Raw genomic sequence first — 11,106 nt, 5'->3', positions numbered from 1 at the left:
AAACAAGTGACCTTCTCCCACCTCTGCACCTCTACACACAACCTTTATGTTTGGTATTCACAGATGGCAACTTCACAGCCTTGTTCCTCTTTTTTTTCTTTTTTTTTTTTGTAGAGTCCCACATTATTCATATCCGTACACTTGCCACACAACCCTTTAACCTCCACACTTTCCTCTGCATCGCTCCCCCACCTTTCCTGCCGTGACAGACAGGGCCTTGATTACATCATAAGCTGTCCGAACCTCCGCTGCTTTAAAGCCTGGGATTTGCTAGCAGGGCCCTTCTGTTGCAGAGTAGAACAGAGAGAGAGAAGCGTTCAGGCCTTAATCTATCAGGCGTCAGTGTATATCCCGCTCTTCCTCCAGATTAAAGCCCGAACCAGGTTGCATTCACACAGATGAAAAGATCCCATTTTATTTTGTTTCTTTTCCACCACATCTTGTCATTTCAGATTGGGACCCCCACGGTGAGGTGGAGTACGTGGTGAGGGTCCACGCAGGAAGGAGGAGGCTTGTGTTGTCATTGGAGGTGTGTGGCACGCATGCAAAGTGTCACTGCAGATTAGAGGCCTTATTAGCGTGCTTTCTTGGAAAAAGGTCTGCACCTCGTGCTACCTAAGTCTCTCCCTCCTCCATCTCTGTCGCCCTCTGCGCCTCCATCCACTCAGTAACACTCACACAGAGTGCATTGAAACCTTTTAACTGTGTGACTAAAGCTGAACCTGAATTGAATTAGCACCAGTTCAAAACAGGACAGAGCTAATGTTGTCACTTCCATCCACCGTGTCCTATAATTATTACATTTTTAAAAACATAAATACTTCAGTTTTTATGTTACTACATTGTCTTTTAATAATCATTTACACTACACTAATTTTCAAATTGAAAATGAAGCTTTTTGAGACATTTAATTTAAAAGTAATATTTGCCAACAGTACACTTTTTATGTATTCATTACTTTAACTAACTTTTTAGACCCTCCTTGTACATAACTCACTTTTAATTTTTATCTTTACAGTAGGCAAGTTCTGTTATTTGTAACATATTTATTCAGAATTGTGTTTAACTATGAAAAACTAAAATACTTGGGAAAGATGTTCTGTATGAATACATATATTTGTTGGTTACTTTACCTGCATTTCAAGCAGTTAAGCCTCATAGTTATTGTTTTATAAAGTGCTGCATTGTGTGTGTGACACTGTTACATCATCATGCACCACACCGCAATGCACTCTTCCAATCATCACATCCATCAACCGACTTTGAATCTGATTGGAAGTCATTACAACCATCCAATCTAGGCGGTCGGGGCTGCAGCGTGAGTGCTCGCACTCTGTTCTAAGGGGGCCAATATATTTAGTGGTGGAAGATCACTGGGAAGAGGGAAGAGGTAGCCCTATCGATCCTCCCCCTGGCCCGGCGGCCTCGGCTTCGGCCGGGGCTTCTGCGGCTCCACAGGGGGCACTGCGGGGTGAGGAGAAGGGAGGGGTTGGTCATTCTTGTTGCCTGGAGTCGTGCAAGCAGACTCTAGGGCAGAGCTTTAATCTCCACTAATCGTTTCTTAATACGTGCATCCCAGGCCCTGCACACACACACACACACACACACACTGGGCACGCACACATATGGGCAAACTGCTTGCAGTCCAAGCCCCCTCTTGCTCGAACAAGACATAAGCTCTACCCCTCTGCCTGACCAAAAGGGTTGGGCCACAACTCATGCAAGGAAATGGCCTCTGTAACCTGCACATTTAAGGTATTCCTTTCAATAAAGAAAAAAAAAAAATCCCTTTATGGTTGCCCCGCTGACGTCAGATGAAAAGAGTTTTCTATTCTGTGGAACTCTGAGAATAATGCATTCCATTTTAAAAAAAACTAAATCAATTTCAATATACATCTGGAGCCGACACGCTGCTGATGAAGCGTCTTCCACCGTAATGTAGTCTAATAGTCTAATAATGGCCTCCTCACCTTCCCATCTCACACCTCTGTCCACCTCCAACCCAGACACTGCGTAAGAACGATGATAATCTTATTTCACTAATGCTCTGGAGCCTGCATTAGAACACAGGCGAAGCACTGTCTCAGCTCAACTCTACCCACCCAGGAAACTGTGTGTGTGTTTGTGAGGGAGAGAGAGAGATGGAGAAAGGGGCCAGGGGGGCTGCTGGATAGAGGGGGCACTGAAAAATGCGGTGTAACCTGAGCCGCTCGGTCCATCTGGAGAAGGCCTCGCATTGACAAGGGTTATCCCACAATGCACTTTGCTGCAGAGAAGATCGTTAGAGGTAGTCTGACACAATGGATCAGTCTTTGGAAAGTATTTATTTGCATTACAGATAAGGGAATTACTGTGCTTAAAAAAATATATATAAAAAAAAGTAATGTGATTTCAGAGATGAGTTGGCAGGTGCAGACAAACAACAACCTGAGAACATTGCTCAACTGTTACATTCACGTTGCAGAACCGAAGCGTGGATACGTGCAAGATACAGTTGTCCAGTGACTAACAGCTTGAACTGAGATCTTTCACGTCAGCTACAATGTGCGTCTCATCACTTACCCGCCCTCTGCTCAAATGGCCGATCCGCACAAAAGCAAAAAGAGCCTCTGCGAAAGGTCCGCGGTTGGCATCCACGTAGATCAAATATAGCTAGCCTGCAGGCAAACTGGTGACAATACAAATCATATTAGCTAAAGCTGAAGTGTAGGCTATAAAGCGGGATTTATGCAAAGGCAGATAAAGAGGTTTTAATCCCCAGATCCCCCTGTCACCTACATTAGTAGACCCTGACCCAGATATATGAAGCTCAGTATGTAGCCGCTTTTTGAGCCAAACTGTCAATGGACTGTTGCGGCAAACCAAAACCGGCATCTGAGAAAAAGACTCGCTCTCTCGCTCTCCACCCTTTCTGGGAAGGGAGGAGGGGGGCAAAAAAGGCCGCATTGAAAGAGAAGGGTAAGATGACACCGCACGGTTTGCCAATTATGCCACGGAGCTAAGAGAGGAACCCCCTGATGGTTGGCCGAAGGCAGAATAGCTGAACCTCTGTGCATACGGTCCACCGCGGCGTCCCTGCACTCACTTCATCTGACTCCGCTCGTCAAACCAGAAGACGACACTGAGAGATGAACAGAGGAACCCATTATTGTCATAACATCATCAGCATGGAGCTACAAGCCATCAGGTTCTTCCATTAAATGCATACAGAGATGCAACTAATGATTGTCTTCATAATTTATTACTCAGATGATTACTTTTTCTTAAATAATACATTAGTTATCGTAATATATATGAAGGAAAATTAGATTGGGGTAATATGGCCTTCTCAGCTTATTGTGCTGGATTTCTTGTTGTTTTGACTGACAAACAGTCTAAAACCCCCCCAAAAAATCTTTACAATCGACAAAATGAACACAGCAAAGGTTGTAGAAAACTGACACAACATTTCAGTAATGTTCTGTTACATGAACATGTTTGAGTTCTTACTTACTCAGGCAATATTTTGGGATGTGCCGATAGATGGTTTTGCATTGATTGCATTGGAATCTCTTGTTTCAAGAAACACTTAAATAGATTTTTGGCTTCATGTCTCGTGGTCCTTCTTGTTTTTAGAGGCGTTACTCATCTTCTACAGCGAAACATTACCGAAACGTACCACATGTATCAGATTAATGCAGAACTAAGTATTAAAGGGCATGTCTGATGTTTTTTGTTGTTTATGTCATAATCCACATTTCAGTTCCAATAAAGAGTAAAAATAATTTGCCTCTTACAGTTTCGTGTATGTATCTGTTGGTAGCTCAATGGCTGTGCCAAAGTGTCCTTGGGCAAAACATCAAACCCAATCTTGCCCCTGATGGCAGGCCAGTACCTTGCATGGCAGATTTTTTTGCCATTGGTTTGTGAATGGGTGAATGAGAAACACACTGAAAAGCATTTTGTAAAACCTAACTATGGGTATAAAGACATAAAGATAAGTGTGCGCTATTTACTTAAACTGCTTCCTGCCCTTCTACATTTTCATAAAGGCAAACAGCTCAAGGGTTTTACCTGGATGTTCATCAGAATCGTTCTTCCCTATAACTCAGTACACTCTATGCTCTGACCGCTACACAAACTGCCCTTCAAAGAGTCACTGGAGCTTTGAGGCCGGGGTGTGCAGGGGAGGAACAGAGTCTCACCCCACCCTTCACCACCATCAGCCACTCACTCACGGACTTAAAAGTTCTTGACATGTTTCCCCGCATTAGACCGAAGGGGACTGCGGGTTTTCATTCGTCCCGTTTCAGCTGGTGGACGCTCTCAAGCAGTAGTTGGCAAGTCTAGAACCACCGGATCCATCTACCTCACCAGTGTGAGTTCTACCATTGCCAAACACCACCAGAGAGCCGCTTCGACTCATGTGAGCCACAAACACGGAGGAGGAAATAGCATTTATCTGAATCTGAAATGCTTGGCAAAAGGAGTAGCGTTTAATAAAGCAAAGATGATTGGCTTCTTGGTAACTGTTTGTGGTAGAACTTCATATATAAGGTGTCACACTGCAAGTCGTTAAAATTTGCATCCGTGTCTACTAAAAATTCTTATCTAGTAAGGTTACATGAAAAAAGCAAAAGCAAGGAGAATTCAGGGTTCAATCAAGAGCAATTTTGAATGAGAGATCCCAAAAGATTGCAATCCACAATTGTGCCAAAGCGATGAAAGTCTATCTTGTCCTATATTGGCACTACACATAATTGCTCAAAGTATATATACAGAAGCAAAAATGTGCTAGTGCCAAAATGGGCAAAGAAGAGGAGTGGCCGGCGCATCCAAATGCAAGCTGTTACCGAGACACGTAAAGACAGAAGAGACGTTCAGGTGCCCACCGAGATATGCGCAACCACAGCTCATGCAACTGCACCAGAGTCATTACGTCATATTCACCCCACCCAGGAGCAACAGGAGAGGAGAGAGGCACAGGAAAGTAAAGCCGCTATGGATGGGCATCATCAAGTGGTTCTTTCTCTGCTCTGTTTATGGCCCTATGGTAATTCACTGATAGTGAGCTCTCACAGTGAATTCTACCAGTGCCATACACAGAACAGGAGTCATTATCACCCCAACACCCAGGCCAGCCTGCGAGGATAGTCAGCCCAGCGAAGCAAAACTATGCAAACTAGACCACCGACCCGCACGAGCAGAGCAGAAATAAAAGCCTGGAGAAAGAGAGAGAGAGAGAAAGTGAGAGAGCAAAGGGAAGAAATGATGTCAAACAGGAACGTCAACAGCCTTCAGTATATTCACAGTGTTGCAGTGACGCAGCTCGACCGAAGACGCGCCCGCACTGCAGTGGATTGATCCGTGCATTGAGTAACAGGTCAAAGACTACGGTGTCTCCGTGTGGCCGACTAAATATACGTCCAGTCAATCCTCGGAGTGAGCGAATATCCTCAACTAACTGTTCGCTGCTAATCACCTGTGCTGCCATTTTTAGATTTCTAAGAAAGGAGAGGTAACTTTGACAGCTGCTAACTGCATCTAAAATTGTTCTAAACGATCAGTTGATGCATCTTGTGCGACAGTATTGTTTTGTTCCAAGCATTTACAACTCAGCATGAGGGAATTTCACAAGATTTGTGTGCAACACAAACTCTAAATCCCCAAATTTTGCACACACATGCTAAAACATTACAAAAGACTTGATGATTTCTGATTAGTGTCAATAAATACACAGGCACGGCCTTGTCATTTGGGACTAAAGATGACGCCAATGTGACGATAAAACTGGAAAACATCTAACATACAACTCACAGTTGACACCAGCTGGCAAGCAACTGATAAACGACATGTAAATAAATCGGTTTTAATTACTACGACTACTTTGCTGTAACCCAACAAGCAACCAGACATTACTAAACTGTACTTTCTTGCTCAATTAATAAACCTGTGAGTGTCTCCAGCATGAGGTTGGTACAAAGAGGGCCCTTATGGTTGATGGGTAATCTCTTTACATCCTGGCTCTGCCCTCCCCCAACACCCCCAACTTGTCCAAAGGGTGACACCTTTAACACGTCCTCTTAATTCGCTCTGTAGATTAGTGCTGTTACATTGACCCATCAATGCTCTTCTGCAAATCGGTATTGGGTCTGTTTCATCAGAAACTCAAAGGACACGTGGAATCCTTGTTCCAACCTTTAAGGTCAGTCTATGTTGTGGCCTACAGCAAGGGTTTTGTTGTCTTTTCTATAAAACATAGTACCACGTTAAAATGTCTCTGGACTGATATAAAGACTAATTTGTTCTCATTTGTATAAACTACTAATTCCAGAAAACAGTCTGAAGCAACTCAGCTACTAATGCATGCAAGGCTTTTCCTCCAAAACAATTAGAAAATATATTGAACTCTGCCACTTTCTCTCTTTGTTCAGATTCAAAGTATAGAAATGATGATACACCACATAACCTTCAGTCCATCTGTTGACCTTGGATGTGTTGTCAAAAGCATCCCTGCGCTGCGGATAATCTGAATCGGAGAGGCTTCACGGTGCTTGGCTCTGTCCAGCCGGGGCCCAGACGCCCCACCCTTTGCTCCAGCCATTAGCTCCCTCACCCTGGGCCCTGCAGTGCACGGAGCTCCCATTGATTCCAGCGATCAAACCATGTACTAAGTGATTCCTCAGACGCCCAAATGGCTCCCTGAGCAAGACTCCCATTGCCATTTCCTGGAGAAATCAATACCACTAAAAAGCCAAGTCGAAAAAAGAAAAAGAACAAAACCTGTGTCCTTTAAAGTTTTTGCCTGTGTCTTGTTTTTTCATATCTTAATTAGTTAAGAATGAAGGTTTGTTAGATTTGTGGCATAAAAGAGTCTCTACAGCTTAGAGAAAAAGAAGGACAGTATTTCTGAAAGAACATTTGAAGCAATCCTCATGTTACTGAACTGATTTTAGCCATTATTTTAATTTAAGGGATTATTTGAACATTATTTTAAAGTCTGGGCGTGTGATATTAATTCTGCTTGTGTAATTATGTGGTCAATTAATGACATACAAAGCTATCTTACTTTGATGTGTCATCAAGGCCAGCTGTCGAAACACTAAACTTATTGCAACCTACAAACCAGAAGCAATTATTTTAACATAATTATAATCTGGAAACAGATGCAAAGAAAAAAAGAAAAGATTTTACACATTTTTTTTGGACAAGGGAGCTCCTAATTTTCGACTTTACTGCTTGACTTAGGATCATTTTCACAAGTTTCAAAGGATTCTGTGCAAATGTTGGCTGTGTAATTAAAAATACACGTTTGTTTATTGTCTAGAAATTACAAATAGATCAATTGAATGATAGTTCTGGCTCTGACAAACAAGTCTAAAGAGATGTACAGAAAGCACTCCTAATGTCCCCCTCCATCATTAAGCAGCATGAGAATTCACTAACAGGCTTTAGAATATTGAAATGTTCCTTCCTTTTGTCTCTGCCGTCGCTGATTTAACCTCAGAGCTGCTCCAAAGCCCCTTCAGTTAATCGCATTTGTCTGAACAGGGAGTCGACAAGTCCTCAACTTCACGGTTATTTCAGGAGGATTTATCACTCCTCTAAGTCCTGCAGCCACATCTACGTTCACCATCAGTCATGCAACACGGAAACCTTTCACTGTATGTCCGGTTTAAAGATTATAATTAAATTTTTAAAAAAACACAGAAAAGGCCTTTTAACAAGATACAAATCAAACTGAAATCTATTCGCACTCAGTTTATTCGGGCTGGCAGCCAGTTTATGATCATTCTGAATTTACAAATGTAATTAATACTTCTGTTCAATCTGACTGTTGTTCTGCTTCATATTTATTCTATTTTCTGGATGCAGCCTCTGACATTGACAAGGTACCAAATTCAGTATTAATCCGCAGGATTAGGCTGTTTCAAACCTGCGCACTTGGACTGTATTCTCTCGGTATTTCAAAGGGAAATAAAAGCAGGTGCACCATGACCACACAGCCAACCGGGAGGAAAACATGTAAAAAACCGTTTGAAAACGTTACATTTATGTTAAAGGAATAACGGTGGACAAGTGAATTACGTAACCATGCAGTCTTTTTTTGTTTGTTTTATTTCGTTCCTATTTAATTTGTCCAGGATATTTATGGTTTAAGGCAGAAAAAATGTCTCAGGTTTCATTTGAATTATTGAAAATTGCAGTTACATTTAATTTGAATTTCCCAAATCCTCCCAAACGAAAGACGCGTAAAGTATTTTTTCCAACTTAATCTTGGCCTTTTATTATAGTGAAATTTCCCAGCTTTTCTCATTTTCTAACTTTTCCAGACGCCCATGATCCACTACTTATAGAATACCAAACTGTACAATAATAAATACGGTTCGTACCTTTTTCTCCAAGTCCATCGTTGTGCGTCACATCTGAGGCCACAAAAGTCTGAGCGCACATTTTAGTCCTCAACCTACCTATTATTATCATTTAAGGAGATTTTCCGCTATCAACGCTGCGTGGAAGTGACACAAGCCTCCGGTCCGCAGCAGCAGCAGCAGCACTGCAGAATTACAATGAAACAAAAGAAATCCAAGCGGAGTCCTGAACTTCCTGAGTATCAAATGTCAATTTCAGCCCTGCGCTCCTCTCTTCCCTCTCCTCTCTTCCCTCTCCTCTCGCTCCAAACTCAGCCTCCTCCCTTTTTACCTGCGCGTCCCAACTGCACACTGGCATAAAGAAAGGTGCTCCGTGCACCTTTTTAAAGGCGCAGACGCGTAAAGGCGCAACAACAGGTCAGAAGCTTCAACTGCAGTCCCTAAAATTCGTAAAAGTTGCACCATTCTGCATTTGAATCTCTTTTTAGAAATTAGAATAAAAGTGGAACCAAGTAATTCTGATTTTTTTCTTCCAGCTTTACAGATAAGTGTGTTTGAAATGTGACACTGCGCTCCTGCCCTTTAAATGGGACGTTCTGAGGCTAAACTAAAAACCGAACAGGGTACAAAATGCAGCCTACCTGCGTTCACAACAGTTTTTTTTTTGTCTAGAAGCGGGATCCATCCAGCCTCCCTCCGCCTGCCAGTCCAGGGATTTACCCGGTAAGAAAAAAATATAGAGACACATTTTAAACCAAACCTCAAACCAATAATCCAACCCGCCTCTGTTTGTCTCCTCTTGCGTTTTTTTTTTTTCTTTTTTTCGCGCTCAGGTCCCAGGCTCTTTAAGGTGGATCTCTGTGGAGACGAGGAGACCTTAAAAACGGTGCCGTTTTAACCCGGGGACTGGTGCAGTCTGAGCGGATGAGGATTGGTTTTGTCTCTCAGGATTAAACGATTTCCTGACAAATAATTTGGACCAACCCCCTCTTTTGACTGAACCAACCCGACAAACGACAGGCGTTCTTGTCCACTTTTTAAACCCTGCAGCCTGCTGGGATTTTAGGATATTAATTTTATATTTGGCCAATTATTTTTCTTTACAAAAATAAAAGAAGATACAAAAAGAGACACAAGGATAAAGATGGACATTCGCAGGACTTGGCTGTGTTTGTATATTTCTTCAATATTAATACACACATTTAAAGCTCAGTGGATTTTAGTGCACTCTATTTTACTTTACGCATTAAATGTACAATCTAATGCTCCCTTTTAGATGTTTATTATATGCCTGTAAAGTAGCGCATTCTGCTCTCCATGCTTTAAATATTTAATAAATGTGAATGTCCCTCACAGGCCTGATGCCTGCTCGGAGGCCTGCAGGCCTGTGCTTCATGTCCAGGTCATTAAAACAGCGCTTTATCCATGAGAAAAGGGAGACTTTTGCAGGAAATACATGTATAAAGCAGAGCTAGTTTTATATTTTGTTCCAAAAGTGAAGACTGGGCTATTAAACTGACTAGTTGCTGGGGTAAACAGGAGATTAAATAGCTCATTAATGAGCAGTGCAACATGGCTTGCGATGCATTTTCGAGATATTAAACCAAGCATGCATCAAACAGACGACCTGGCACATCTTCCCAGCCCTCCCCCTCCTATCCCGGGATTAGTTTTAGTGCTGTTGAGGTTGCAGTTCTTGGGTCGAGATGCTGCAAGATCAAATGACTCCGTCCAGATGGTTAATGATTATCAAACACTGCATTTAAAGCCTGCACAGATTGCATAACATTTCCTGCCCTGGAAAAAAAAATACCTTTGCTATAACACCAAAGTGGGAATATTATCAGATTTTTCCTCATATCTATACGTCTTTGTGTTCATTAATCTGTCATCAAAAGCTTTTCTAGTGGAAACCATACGACCTGCTGGGACGTGATGGAGCCCTGGAGTCCTGACAGAACCGGCTCTGGGCCTTCAGCGCGCCCCGGTGCTGCTCCTCATCCTCCTGCCCGGTTTTACGCACGACCAGAGGGAGGCCGAACTGTGCACCTGGTTCACTATTGGAAGCCTAATATATGAGGGCTGCTTGTACCCATGCTCCCCTCTGATGGCCAGCCAGAGTCCATTTACCTGCTGTTGATAATTAGGCAGATAACTGGGTGGACAAAACTCGTCTAATATTTAGAGGTGATGCGGCTGGGTTCGGTTTCACTCCTTTCACATTGAATAGCGACAGTGAAATTAATCCCGGGTTGGCTGTTCACTGTTGGAGAACCGGAGCCCAAAGCCCCTCCGAGCCCTGACGTGGTTTCCACCTGGAAATGCTGAAACTGGAGCCCCGCAGGATCATCTGCGTGTATAAGGAGAAGAGTAGGGTCTCGATGAATATTTAAAATGCTCATTTCGGTTCTGTGCGCCGTTGCGCAGGAGCCAGATGAAGCAGGTGCCAGCGGAGGGATCAGATGGACGCATGTGCCGTGAATAGATCCAGTTCATACAGGACGCTGGATGAAATAATAATGCGGAAAGATTGAGTCTGTTGCTTGGAGAGAAAGAAGTAAATGAGGAAAAATATGAGTAAACTGATGATGTAATGCAGAAAAATAAGCAGACAAACGTAAACCTCCCAAAACAGCTAAAAAGAAATGTGATTTTTTTTTTTTTAAAAAGTAGAACATTCTGAATAATATGGCATAGCTTCATCAAGGTTCTAATACAATCTAATACAATAACTGAAATTATGGAGCCCATTATT

Source organism: Stegastes partitus, unplaced genomic scaffold, assembly GCF_000690725.1.
Source record: "Stegastes partitus isolate 25-593 unplaced genomic scaffold, Stegastes_partitus-1.0.2 Scaffold1824, whole genome shotgun sequence".
Lineage (NCBI taxonomy): Eukaryota > Metazoa > Chordata > Actinopteri > Pomacentridae > Stegastes > Stegastes partitus.
This window is presented reverse-complemented; position numbering follows the sequence as displayed.